The 14,518-nt window shown below is 39.8% G+C and overlaps 1 protein-coding gene across 1 annotated transcript in view; it reads left to right on the top strand.

Annotated features, from left to right (window-relative positions):
* Positions 1–468: 468 nt before the first annotated feature.
* Positions 469–14,518, top strand: part of ptn (pleiotrophin) — a 53,586-nt gene continuing 39,536 nt past the window's right edge. The window contains exon 1 of the mRNA XM_005923543.3: positions 469–617. The gene's annotated coding sequence lies outside the window, so the exon portion shown is untranslated. The remainder of the gene's footprint in view (positions 618–14,518) is intronic.

Raw genomic sequence — 14,518 nt, 5'->3', positions numbered from 1 at the left:
TCCATAGATGAACACGATATTTTATGTAACTGTGTGGTTTGATGGGACTGCTGTTCTCAGCTTGCTCACTCTGTGGGCTCAACAGAGTCACACGCAGACGTATTTTATTGTAGCGTTAGCTCGCTCCTCCTGAATATCTGCCTCTCTGTTGGCATTTGTATCAGCGTCTCATTTCTCTTGCTTATACATATCTGTCCGTCTCTTTTTCCTCACAGCTTTTTCTCCTGGTCCCCATAGATCTCCCAAACACTTTGGCTCTTAACTGCTCTCTCCCCCTATCTCTTTCTCCCACACACTCATCCACCATCTTACGTCTTCTCTCTGGTGTCTCCATAAGTGCCAGGCCGTAGCGTCCCTGGAGTGACCTTGGGGGGTAATGAGCTCCTGATCACGAGTCAGGAATCCCGGCATTCAACACCCAACCCATCACCCTCCCCTCACCCCATGTAACAGACACACAAAAAAAGAAAAAAGTCTACACTGCTATCGAATGCTCAGCCCACAAAGACAAATAGTATTGGAGAGGCAGGGCAGCAGGGCAGAGGTGCAGATGAAAAGAGCCTGGAGAAACTATTGCTTTAAGCTCTGAAATACAACTACCAGACCTCCAAAACAAAGTAAGTGGATTCCTTTTCGGGGTCTACACTTATTGATATGTAGCTTTTGGGGGGTGATACAATGTTGAACTGATTAACAGAGCAGTAACTTGACGTTATCATTTGTATGATTTTTGGTCTTTCTGCTCACTCTGTATGTTTGGGATGGGATTTATATGGATTCAAGGACTGCTAGTATCCATCCAGCTTGTTTTCATATGGCTTTAAAACTTGGAATAAGTAAAGTTTTTGTAAAGTTGCAAAAAAATAACTCAGCAAAAGTTTCTGCTCCAAGCACAACACTTTTGCAATTGTGCATTTTTCTGATATTTTGCCTTTTGGTAAAAAAAACCAAAAAACCAAACAAACAAACAATAAAAAAAACAAACTTCTGTAGACATGGTCCTAATTGATTCTTTGTTGTTCTTCCCATTTTAAGCAGATTTTGTCTTGAGGCTGTTGATAGGAGATAATAAACATATGAAAATATAAAAGACTATTAAGCTTAAAATGCTGAGAATTATAACAGCAGATGGAAAAGTGGCTTGTAGACATACTGTGTAAACAATTGGAAAGACCCAGTAATCCAACAGCCATGGGCTACGGACTTTGCTGTTAAATCATTAACAGGCCCTCTTTCTCAGTGATTATACTTCAAACATCCATATGTTTTGTTTATTACTGCTATCAGCCAAATATGTGTTGGCCCAAATTAAGTCTGCCTGTGCGTGGGCACTGATTGAAGTGGGCTACTTTTTCCCAGGATGTCGTAATTTGGGTCAGGCCTGACTGGAATGACAAACCCAGAGCTGCTGTATTGTATCAGCACTAAGTGATCCAGCAGACCTTCTGCTTGCGTTGCCATGGCTTTCTTCAGCTCCGGTATAGCAACCCGAGTCAGACCAAACAGTGTTCCTCTCTGTCTTATGGACATTCCTACTGTGGACAAAAGCTTTCTCTGGCTCATTCTTGCTCGAAATGAGGTGTCCGCTTCATTTCTTCAGAATCAACACATGGTGTGGTCCTAATGAAAGAGCAGGGGGAGATTAAACATGAAGTGGAGATGAGCTTGAGAAACCTGCTTTGGTCTGTAGGAAGTCAGAACACAATGTGGATTAAGCTGGATGATAGCCAGCAGGGGCAAACTCATAAAACTGCTTCATTTCTAAAAGAGTCCTGGCATTTTTTCTCCAAGATGGCCACTTGGAGGCCTTTAAGAGACATTTCACACATTCTGCCCTTTTTTCTTTTTTAAATGTTTGACCCCCAGACTTCACCACATGATGTCACCTATATGTCAATGTGTTTAAGCACAAAGCCAGTTCATTTCTTTCAGTATCCTTACAAATGCTTTGGCGAGAAAGTTTTCCGTGAAGGAGCTGGAGCAATAAGGCATAGAATTACTCTGTTAGGGCCAGAGAAGTTCGCTCCAGGGGGGAGGGAACACTGTGAATGGAGCCAGTTCTCGTCTATAGGGCGCAAGTAAATGAGTGAGAGAGAGATGGAGAAAGAGGCTAGGGGGGTAAGGACATACACAAAGATCCTCACATTGAGTGACTGGTTTATTTTTGTGGGGTATGCACTGACCCCTAACATGTGGGATGTACAGAATGAGACTTGATGGGGTCCAGGGGCCCTACGGAGAAAGGGAGGAAAAGAAAGAAAGGGACTAGAAGAAAAGAGGAAAGGAAGGATGCCAGTAGAGAGGCCTGTCAAGGAACTGTCCTAACCATCAATCTCTAAAGACAATAGGATAGAAGTAAAATCTGCAGTAAAGCAGAGCTGGAAAAAGCAATCATGTGACCCTTAAATGATTATTCTGGTGCCCACCTCTTGGAAGTAAATAAATCTGGTTAAAAAATCCTTCGTGTTTTAAAAAGTTAAACACGAACTATTAAATATTTCCAAAGGTTTGGTTATTACAAGCGGCAACAAAATAAATAAAAGCAGCAGAACTGAGGCATATTTGATTCACACTGCCTTATATGGGTAGCACTCTAGAACCACTGGACCCTACAGTTGACGCAAAGCAACCCATTACTCTGTTAAATTGGTTTAAAAGTATTGGTTTGCTCACTATCAATCTTGTTGCTGACCACTCATTCTTTAATCCTTGATAGTTGCAATTTAGTGCATTTAAACATTTAAATATTTGATAAACTGACTCTCGGGGCTCTGTGTGCGGGCAGGCGGAGGTGAGGATCCAAATGCAGGACTCGTGGAGACTGAATTGTAACTGAAAACCACAGCTTTATTGCTGGTGATGAACAAAACATTAACTGAACAATGAACGCTGAGAACAGAAACAAACAGGCAGAATCTGAGGGTACGACGCGACACTGACACAAAGAAACAAGGGGCTAAAATACACTGAAGAAGTCATCAAGGAATTAGAGACAGAAGGGGAACACAGCTGGGAGGAATTAGACCTAACGAGACAGGGGGAGCAAAGCTAGAAACACTGTCATAAGACATAACCCTTCAAAATAAAACAGGAAACAATTCACAAAGACACAGACTAAGAAACATGGACTTTACACAGAGGGAACACACAGGCAGAGAAGACTAAGCACAGAACTAAACCTAAACTAAACATGAGGGCATAAGAACAAAACCTAAGAACTAAACCCTAAACCAGAATAAACTGAAATGTAGATTTATAATAATTAAAACAGGATAACTAAAGAATCAGACATAAATCAGAATACAGAAGAATACCAAAAACATAAGAAACTGAAAATGCTGGGTCAAAGTGACACTAAGTAGAGAGCTCTTGCTATCACATTTCCTGAGTTTGTTGGTTGTTATAGCTTTTTTTCTGCAGTTGTGGCAATACAAAGTTACTGCAAAGAGCCCACCTTTTTGGTCTGTCGGGTTAATAATCAAGAGTGGAAATGCTGATGTTCTCACAGAGATGTCAAGCCAGCACCTCTTTCAATATAGGGAAGGGTGAGACAATCAAAGCTGTCTACAAAACCTCTAGGTTTGTAGGGGGGTTGGTCCCTGTTGTCTAAGGAAGCTCAATGAAAGCGCTATGAATGCTTTTTGTGGAAGAATTCAATTACACAAGCCAGTGTTTGTGTTTGTCCATAGTATAGAGGCATATTATGAATTTCTTGGTTTCTTTTTGATCACAAGCAAGTTTTATCATCTGATTTAAAAAGGTAAAACTTTCCATCTTGCTATTTGTACAGATTTTGAAGTTTTTCAGTGAACTTTTGTGGCCAGCCTCTTTCTCTGGCATGCTGTTGGTTTGATCTAGTATTTGATCCTCTGAGAGCTAATGAAAACCTGAGGCTTTCCACTATAATCAGTTGGCTCATTAGTGTTCCACTCAGTCACAGAGCCACCCACGCACACTTACACACATGCACAAATACAATCTCTCCCCAGGCCCCTCAGTCAATGACTAAAGGAAAATAGGGCAAAGGTCATATGGCTGGGTGTGAAATTCTGTACTTGCTGAGGAAGTAAACATGCAGCTGTGATGTAAGACTTAATTGGATGCATTTGTGCAGCTGTGCTAGCATTGCTGGTATTGTTTTTACCTTGTGAGCCATGTATTTATCCTCATAGCAAATCATGGCATGCACTGTCATAAAACACAATACAAATGTAATTTGAAGTGCTTTGGAAGGTGTTTTTTCACTTCCCTGACTGTCTGACAACAAATTGTGTAACCCAGCTTTGTCACAATCTTGTGAAGTCCTAAGCCAAATAGCACTCTTAGTTATGTTTGGTTGGCGGGAAAAACCAAAGCTCTGGGAGAAAATGCAAATTCACAGCCTTCACACCAATTCACACCTTGCTAGGGAATAAACCCCAAATCTGGTACTTACAACTGTAAGAATGTTTTTACGTGTGTGGCTGCTGCAGGTAAAGACAAGGAGCTCCAGAATTGAAGCTCGAGAAACGACGACTACCGGGAGTGCGCTGTACTGTCAGACAATAACATAGCCTAGCATCATTTCCCTCTGATTTTCTGTGCCCAACCAAATTGTTAGAGTGCCCCTACTCCAAGGCAACTTGGGTTCAACATAAACATGAAACAGCCACTTCCCCGCTGTTTTAAAACCCCTGGTTTGCATTAGCCTCTGAAAGGGTCCAAAAATACAAACAAAACACACAACACCAACAAAATAATAAAAATAAAAGGAAGAAATTCTTCTCAGAGCGCTAAAAAAACTGAGGATAGAACTGTATGAAACCCTCTTTTAAAGGCCAAGGGTCTCCAGATTACATGAATTCACTCTCCCCTCTAGAATTATTAACACTGTATCACAAACATAACACAATTTACAATGTTCACAAGGAAATAGTCCCAGTTTCTACTAGTCAGACCCCCCAAAATGGCCTTTGAATATGAAACCATATACAGTCTCTTCTTTGAAGGTGTAACTGTAGTGAGAAGGAGATAACTGCGGGGTTAAGCTGACCAGAGGTACAGGAGCTGGAGTGAGGAATCAAGTCTTGGGTTCACAAAAGCAAAGAAAATAGAAACCATGCCTTTGTGTCTAGGCAAAAGTGCGCGGGAAAAATACTGGGCTATGAGAAGGCAGCGCTTTCACATACAGCTGAACGAAGGCGGATGAACAACCAGGATGTCATCTGGATGGCAGGGTAACCCGTTCACCGCTGACTCACTTTGTTCTCGCCGTCGAGTCCGAAGAATGTGCTCAAACTCAGACCAGCAATGGGCAACATTAAGTGAAGTCGCTAAAGCCCTCCAAGAGACATGTTAGCTTCCAGCGAGGCAGCTAGCCAGAAAAGCACAGCTAAGCTTGGGTCTCACTCCAACTCCCCATCACCACGCTGTCTCCTTCCACGATGGCCTGCAGCACCAAACGTTGTTACTACACAAGCCAAGCTTCCCGCATGGAGCGAAACTCCATCTAAACTTGCTGCAGTCGCAACTTCTTTTTTGACTGACCTCTCGGATCTCCTTTTTTGTCTCAGTCAAACCGTGAGACGTGGGAGACAGCCACTTCTCGGCGCCACACAAACACACACACCAGAGCGTGTACGTGGGTTCTCTATCTTTTTTGGGGTTTTCTTGCCTTACTCAGACAAGCCCCTTGAGGCACTATAAGGTGGCCCCTGACAATTTACATACATGTGCCCTTACATGTGTTTTGACCCAACTGTAATTCATAAAACAATGCAAAAGTAAGAAACTAAACTATATCTTCATTTTAGCAATTAAGTAATGACTCAAACAGGTTAAATATTTCAAGCAGTGTGCAAGATTGAAACCTTGAACAGATGTACTATATGTTTAGCAAATGTCATGTAGGGAATACAGTTCCTGAGGGTGCTCCCTCACTCAAGGTTTTTGTGTGTACAGGCCTTAGAGTGTGAAGCACAGGGGAATGGGTAGTGTTTGTATTCCTCTAATAAACTGAAGGATGATCTTGTCTCTCAGCACGAAGGGAAAGCTTGAAACTCAGGATTTTACAATAAACAGCAATACTTTAGTTGTAGTTACCACAAAGCTAATGTCAAAAGCACATTTATAACATCTAGATAATAGCACCAGTTTAGTAGTAATTCCTTGGAGACTGTGTCATTTTTTAATAATTAAAATCTGGTTATTCTGCAAATCTTTCTCTGTTGATAATAGGTACGGCAGAAATAAAAGTAAGCCGCATCACTAACTTTCTCTCCAGTACAGAACCTTGCTTAATGGCTCACAAAACCCTAAGGGGGCTATTAAATAACATAGAGCCAATACGTTGGCAAAGTTCCACCTAAATGCTATAATGTAAAGGCTCAATCAATGGAATCTCATTTTATTGAGAATGATTTTTTAGCTGCTTTGAAGCCAGCAGTAGATTTGCCAAGAGAGTTATTAGCGATATTATAATCGCTCCTATAGTGAGAATTTGATCCTTGCAAGCCATAAACTATGAAAGGGTATAAAATGAAGAAAACAAAAATCTGATATGGATGGGAGCAGGTTGCTCTTATGCGCAGGGATGCAGGAATTTGTTGTTCAACATCATGTGACCAGTGATGTTGAATGGAAAGTTAAATTGATTGTGAGCATCACTGTGGAACACCGTCTGCCACTTAGTTTCTCTATCCCAGTCGCACTGCTAATTGGATTGCTAATGGCAATGATGCACAGAGGTTAGACTCTTCTCTGATTAGAATGGTTTGCATTGTTTATCGTGAAATCTAACCACATTACCAGTGCTGTGATCACATGAAAGGGAGCCAGTTTTGTAAAATATATAATTCTCTTGAACTGACTCAATAAAATTATGTGTTCTTTTTTATGTGGATTTTTTTATTAGGCCAAATAGTGGTTACTTGGCTGCTTGAAGGGCAAAATTGTCAATACTTAACATAAAAATAATTTTAAACTGTTTATATAGTCTTCTCATGCCAAAGGGGGTTTCTAATCCTTGGCTAAATCTCAGCAGGTTTTAATCAGGCCCAGTGGAGAGTTTCTGCAGCTCTGGGATGTCTTTGTATTCTTACCTCAGGGTGCCACATTCTAGAGAAAGTATGTTTTGGAAAGTTAAATGCCTGTGATGGAAGGGGAGGGGATTAGATAGGCCCATGGTTACAAACACTGAGGATGGCTTTATGTCCACCTACCAATAAGTGATTAGATAGCAGGATCAGTAGGGGTGGAGGTGTTGTTACTTGCTCTATGTTAGTTTCTTACATCGTTGTTAATTTGAACAGAATTAAGCATCTTGAATACTTTTCTCAGGACTTTCTTTCCACAAAGAGGCAATGGGAGATGGAGGAGTGAGAGGAAAGAGTAGAGTGGGATGGAATCTGGAGAAATCGAGAGAGGCGAGAGAATCATTAGTCATATCCATTAGTATTCCATCCACAGCTTGTGCTGTGAGACAGCCGGTCTGTCCAAACAAACAACCGGCAGAGGGGGGATGCCTCATTATAACTTCCCCCCTTTCTTCTCACCCGGAGTTCACATTCCATCTGACCATAAACACTAGGCCAGGGCTGTGACCTTGCCCTCTTTCTCCACTGGAGTTTAGAGATGTTAGTGGGGCTAGTAAAGCAACAATTCACATGCTGTTCAGTACATGATGATGACAGTACAGTACAAGGCTGCATCCTGTAAGAAGAAAGCAAAAACACAGTCTGAATTCCTGTTCTTTACCTCTTGGAGCAATTTAGCTTAGCGGCCTCTACAGCCTGATGCATTTATGGAAAGGACATCTTGAGACGTCTACTCCTTTCACCTATCTTTCCCAGTACTGTATCTAGACTTCACAGGTCCCAAAGGGAGCCCTGACTCTCAAGGGGCATGTAAACCTCTTGTGCTTGATGTACAGGGGCACTGAGAGGATATTTGCAGAAGACAGAATTGCTGCAAATACCTGCAAACAAAAAAATCAAATACAATACCTACGTAAAACATTCAGAGCCATATGGCAGGGGAATATAATTACCCAACAGATGGCATTTTTGTTTTTAACCCATTTGTGTCCACACTAGAATTTCATATAGAACTTGAGTCAGCCACAAATCCATTTAAATAGGTATAAAAATATTCATGGAAATCCCCCACGTTATTCAGTGTAAAAACAACATCCCTATTTTGCAGTGGATCATCATTATACATTAACTAAGAGTTGACCACTGTTTCTTCACTTTACAGAAACAAAAAAGAAAGAGCAAATGTTCTTTTAACAACTTTTCTCATGAAATAACTCAAAAGGGGTGAGGGGAGAGGCAACCCGACTTATGCATACATATAAAACATAGACAACAGTAGCCCTCAATGGAACTGTAAATGTGAAGATTTAAAAATTAAAAGCTCTCACCAGTCCACAAATACTCTGAAAGCATCGATGGGATGCTGGAACAAGATGAATGCCAGCTCTGCAACAGCATAATCTAAATCATCAGCTGCAAATATCCCTGTTCCAGACATCACTGGACACATTTGGAGGTCTGACATCGGAGCTGTTTTGGCAGTGTGAGGGAATGTACATAATTTTGGTACATAATTCTAGTTGTTGCTGGTAATTGTATGTTTACCAGTGAATCATTAATCATCAATCACTTATCAAGAACTGTAGCAATTATCACGATTACAAAATTTAAAAAAATTATTTAAAAAAACATATTTTAGAGGAGTGACATTAATTTTTAAAATTTCTACTACAGGGTATGTCAGTGTTACCAGTTCAGTCACCATGAACAGTGATTAAATTTTTTTTTGAGAATAAGGTATATCTCACTCAGAACACCTCTTCTCTTGTGCTTGGCAGCAAGATTGATGGTGGCCAAGTGCAGCAAACCAGACTATAAATAAAAATAAACCTGCACGTTAGAGATCAGAGATGTTTATAAAGAAGCACCTGGCTTTAGGGTTAATTCTCCCCCCTTCTCTCTGTGTTTGTGTGTACTCATAAACCTATCTCAGTGAGGACCAGCATGCATTTATTGCCAATGAAATGAGGACATTTTTGAAAATAGAGGACCTAACTTTTCCAATTTGCTTCAAAAAAAAAAACAGTTTGAGGGTTACGATGTGGTTTAACAGTCAAAGTTGGAATTGCGACATGGAGTTGTATATCAGATGCTTAATGCTCTTTCATTCAATGCTAATTCATTTTTTTTATATATTAAGCTATAAAGCTTTGGTTTAATGTAAATCTGATATGTGTACATGTTATATTGAATGTGAACTTCTTTTGTTATTAGACTTGCATTTTAAATTTGCCTTGAACAATGGATATGGCTGTTACGTTTATCCACTAACTGAGCTTCATACTTGATTGAGATTTTTAAAGTAAAGATTGTTAAACAAATCCACAGAATTGAGCTTAGTTGTCACTGGACCCTAGCTGGCCACTTGTGCATAATCAAGAAACATGTAGAGTTGTACTGCAGAGCCCGAGAACTTGACCCTAAGAATTACATTACAGCACCCTTTTTTGCAAGTCAATTTCTGAACCTCTGGCATTTGCCATTTGTACTTTGAAAAGTTCAGTTATGTACCCAAGTGACCTTTAAACATAATCATCAGAGAATATGGAGAAAATTAGACTACTGCCTTAATTTGAAAGGCCAATTTTCCATACACTGCAGTTATCGCTCATGCTTGGCTTGGGGATGCTACAGGCAACCAAACAGAGGAGCAAGTCACTGCCATGACAAGGACATGAACCTTCACTGGCTACAAACAACCTAACAGCCACACTAGCGGGAATTCAACCGGGTGTGTCTGCAGCGTGAATGAACCCCCCACCTCAACCCCCGAACTCCATATTTGCATTCCTTAATTACTTAAAGTCATTACTTAAAATGCCTCTGAAAACAGTGATGTTTAATCTGCCATTGCAAACCAAAATGAATTAGTATACATTCGTTTTGTTCTTTTGTATGAAATTACACTTTTGGTGACTTTTTTTATATACAAAGATAAGAGAATTAGATGAAAATTTGCTGGTGCATGAAATTCTCATTTAACTTTCCCGTTTCTACATTTATTTATTTGATAATGTTGTGTTTCTCAAAAAATAGAAATAAATAAACTAACTACTTGCCAAATATTTCTATTTTTATTATAGAAACTTGTCATTTATGTATTATTTCGCTGTATAAGCTCTGCAGAGACAACAACCTCTTACTGAATAATCTGCATGTCAGTTTTGGCCACTCGTTTTAGACAGGGTCAAACCACCTCGACTGCAATGGCTTACTTAGCAGATGTTAAAGAAAAAGAGTGTGTCAGTCCTAGCAGTAGTCCCACCACACTCCATTCATACACAAGGACTTGATGTCTTTTCTGACTGCTGCAAAGCTTGGTGGCAAGTTGAAAGGTTATGTTTAATGCTCTGGGCTGTGACTGAAGGCAAGAGCCGCTCTCTCCCACCATGCAAACTCCTCTGACTCCCCTGCTCACCTCTTAACCCTACACCCATCCCACAGCCAAACAGAGCCTGTGTCACAGAAGGGCTGCTGGTATTTGCACAGCAGCTCTGAGTTGTGTTTTCACTTTGAATAGGAATGATTGGATCTGTCCATGCAGCAAAATGGGCTCCCTTATTTATTTGTAAATTGTGTCACATATAGCATTGCTGCATTTATGGTTTGGTAAATAAAGCTGTAGCAAATACTATTTTGTGCAGATGAATGTAGACAATGACACTGGTGGGCACACAGAAAATCTGGCGCATTGCATTCCTGATGGATGGAAATAGCTTACTGCAGAAGCGGGTTGATGGTGAATAGGATGGATCTGTGAGCTGAACTTTAGTAAACACTGCATTGTATGTGTGAGCAAAAAGACTAAATGACTTTGGCAGGAAAATGGATAGCATTTTTAAAGGAGTAGAAATTGTATACATTTTCATTCCTTATTATCATAAAGTCCATGCCATTACTATGACTATAGATGTATGAACTTTCTTTAATATATGTGGACTATTAGTACACTGGGTTGGATAGTGTTGTAAACAACACTAAGACAGTAAATGACCTGAACTGAATGCTTTTCTTTTCAAGAATATTCTGTCACACAGAAACCTGTTTAGTTAAAGACTTTGTGATGAACTTTAGTGACATTCAGTTGGCTGAACCATCAATGGAGTGGTACACAAACAAGCTCCCACCGATTTTATTGTGGAATATATTAGGCAGTGTGGATGCTGCGTATTGAATTCCTATCATCCTCTCCAGCTAACGTCAGAGTACCTCAGGCGGTGGATATCTGTGATGCTGCACGTGCCCCCCTTGATGCCTATCCCAAGTGGTGGCATTTAACCTGTAAACATGATTATTTCTGCTGCCATTTTAATATGAGGGTCTTTGGGAACTAACTCGCTTTGCGTGCAAGTACAACTGACCATTCAAGGAAGTGTCGTTTTTGATACGTCCGTGTTAACTTCATTTTGCATCCCTTTATGCTGCTACTTGACATTCAAAAATAGTCCTAGTTCTAAGACTAGGGCTAGCTGTTCATCAACATGCAGCTCACAGAAAATCTAAACAACAGGTTACTGAATGTAGTGCCTCATGTGTCACTGTTATGCTCATCACTTATTTGGCTTTGAATTACTATTTATTGTATTTATTATATTTACACATAGAAGTTTACGTTATTTACATGGTTATCAGGGTTGGTGATGGGTCTTTTAAGTACCTATTTGAAAAACTGGGGTTTCATCCATCTGGTATCAGAGATGTTTTAAAGTGTGTGTGTGTGTGTGTGTGTGCGTGCGTGTGCATACGTCCGTGCGTGCCTGTGTGTGTTTAAATTTAGATTAGTAATTTTATTTTAATTCATGTATTTCTTTATTTAAAACAAGACTGTTCTGCTTATGTCAGACTAATGACAAGGCTTCAGAAACTCTGAAGAATGGATTTCCTTTTTCTCCTAGAAACTTAGCTTTGGGAAACAATGTTTGATCAAAGAAGTGCTACACATTAGCCAGCAACCCCCGTCCACCACCACCACCATTACCAATTTGATCGCTTTGTGCCAAATGGCCCAAAAGACAATGCAATCAAAGTGAAGGATTTGCTTTGGCCAAAAGTCATGTCCTTGACAGATCAGGGATGTCCAATCTGTGTCCATCCTGCATTCTCAGTAAATAACACTACCTCTGCTTCATCGATGGCTGGAAATAAGACTGTCACTGGGTTCTACGTGTGATTCGTTTCAGGTCATGTGGAGCCTGGCGGCATAGGAACTGGATGACACTATCATTACAAACTGGAGTGAACAAGATAAAACGGCTCTATTTCTTTGCTGCATGTTTCTACAAAATCTTTGGGTTCTTTTCATGGTGAAAGAAACAGACAAGTTTTATAATATGGCAACCACAAAAACATGACACTGAATGCACAGAACTGCTGTTGAATTATGTAGTCTCTTCCATCACATTTATATCTCCTGCCACACTTAACTTTCATCATTCATTCTTACAATAAAAGCAAGACAAGATGAAAGAAAATTAATATGAAATGCCTTCTTAAAAGAGTTTATAAATTAGCACAGAAATGTATTACTATAGCAGCAAGCCAAATGCAAAGCACTGTATACTGATCGTTTTCAAAGCCAAATAAGCGGTGAACATACCAGTGACACGAGGCAGAACTTTAAAAGTACACTTTGTTTTCAGCCTCAGAAAAGATAAACGGACTGTTTACGTCAAGTAACTTCTTGTTGAAGTGTTCTGTGTACTGCATACCCATACGGAAAAGAAATAGTAAAAACTTATATGTGATTTACTCATGAAAGTGGCCACTTTCGCATTACTTTCATACATTGTTTTAGTAAGTATCCAAAACATACAAGTTTCATTATATAATTTTTCAAGGGATCTTATATCTGTTTTCACACTTATATGCTTTTCATACAAGTTTCACACAAGACAGATACAAACTTTATAAGATTTATATATATCTTTTCCATATGGGTAGTGCTGAACAGATAGTCCTTATCAGGAGTTGTTTTTGAATGCCAAGTGGCAGCATATAGGGATGAAAAATGAAGTCAGTATGGACGTATCAAAATACTACTACAGTTCCTTGAATGTTCACTTCAGCTTGCACGAAATCGAGTTCATCCCCAAAGGCTTGTATTAAAATGCCAGCAGAAATAAACATGTTTACAGGTTGGCACTATAAAAGTTACTGTTATTTAAGATTAATTAGCAGATATCGTTATCTCTGTATAGCTGCAGCTTGATAACTCACACTTATGTCCAAATACAGTAATTTCTTGGTCCTAAGTTGGTAGTTGCTATAATGCTTCTGCTGAGACTTCAAAAACCAATGGGTGACATATCTGTCAGTCTTACACACATAAACTAAATACTTAAGTATGTTCACCGGCTTGTCCCCAACTTTCTGGTTAGTTTGAAAGAGACGGTGTGAATCAAAACAGTCTTTATAATCCTGGTTTCTATATGTTAATGTGAGAAAATGTTTGTATAGTCTTTCCCTGTTTCAGATATTTATGTCCATTATACACAAACAATACAGAGATAATTTTAAGATTATTGTTATAACTAAATGTTTGTGATGTACTCATTGATATAAACATGACTTGCAGGGAATATTTATTTATTTACGCCAGTGAGAAAACAAAGATTAGGTAAAGTTTTCATATGTAAGAATCTCCTTGCTTTGACAGCACATTTTCTCAAAGACCGGAGGGGAGTTTGACATGTTTGAGAGCTTCTTGCAGATGGCGGGTATTTCATGCTTGTTTCACTGAATAAATTTTGATGGGCTGCTGTGGTCCAGACATCTTTTAACTGTCCCGACAAGCCTTTGTTCTTTTCCTGTTTTCATGTCTGATCCCCAACAGCCCACAGGGGAAGCTCTGTCGGCTGTGCGCTGCAAACCTTTCTGTTTGATCAACTTCTAACATATTTGAACAATTTAGGCAGGGATGAGGGCAGGTAATTCAAAGCCTGCCATAAGAGTGTTATGGGGAGATGAGAAGACACACGGGTTCACAAAGAGCAGCGAAGATCTGTTTTCTCGTTTCTGTGCCGCTGCATGCTCCAAAACTACCCATCAACGTGGAGGATATTCTTAAATGAACCCCTAATACGGCTGACATCTTCCATCTACAAAAAAATGATCCTATCTCCCTCAAAAAGCATCTCTACCCTCCCCTTGCTTTTCTTCAGGCAATAACTTATTTTACCCAGAAGAGGCCAGTGTGTAGTTGATGAGGTCATCCACTCAATATGAGAAATACTGTACACACACAAAAAAGGTTTTTAAACACCTTCACATGGAGGTCAAAGTAAAGAGACAGAGCCGTGGATATAATTTAGTCCAGAAGCACAGTGAGGAAATCAATGGAACACCGAGCAGCAGGAAACAAAGATGCACATGCTGTCTGATGGTGAGTTAAGGTAAATGATAAGGCCATCCCCACCATTGTTTGAGTCAGAAACAGAGTGAGCTGG

The sequence above is a fragment of the Haplochromis burtoni genome, unplaced genomic scaffold (genome assembly GCF_018398535.1).
Source record: "Haplochromis burtoni strain Fernald_Lab_line unplaced genomic scaffold, NCSU_Asbu1 Contig_49, whole genome shotgun sequence".
Lineage (NCBI taxonomy): Eukaryota > Metazoa > Chordata > Actinopteri > Cichliformes > Cichlidae > Haplochromis > Haplochromis burtoni.
Note: the sequence above shows the minus strand (reverse complement) of the source record. Positions and strands in the feature narration are given on the sequence as shown.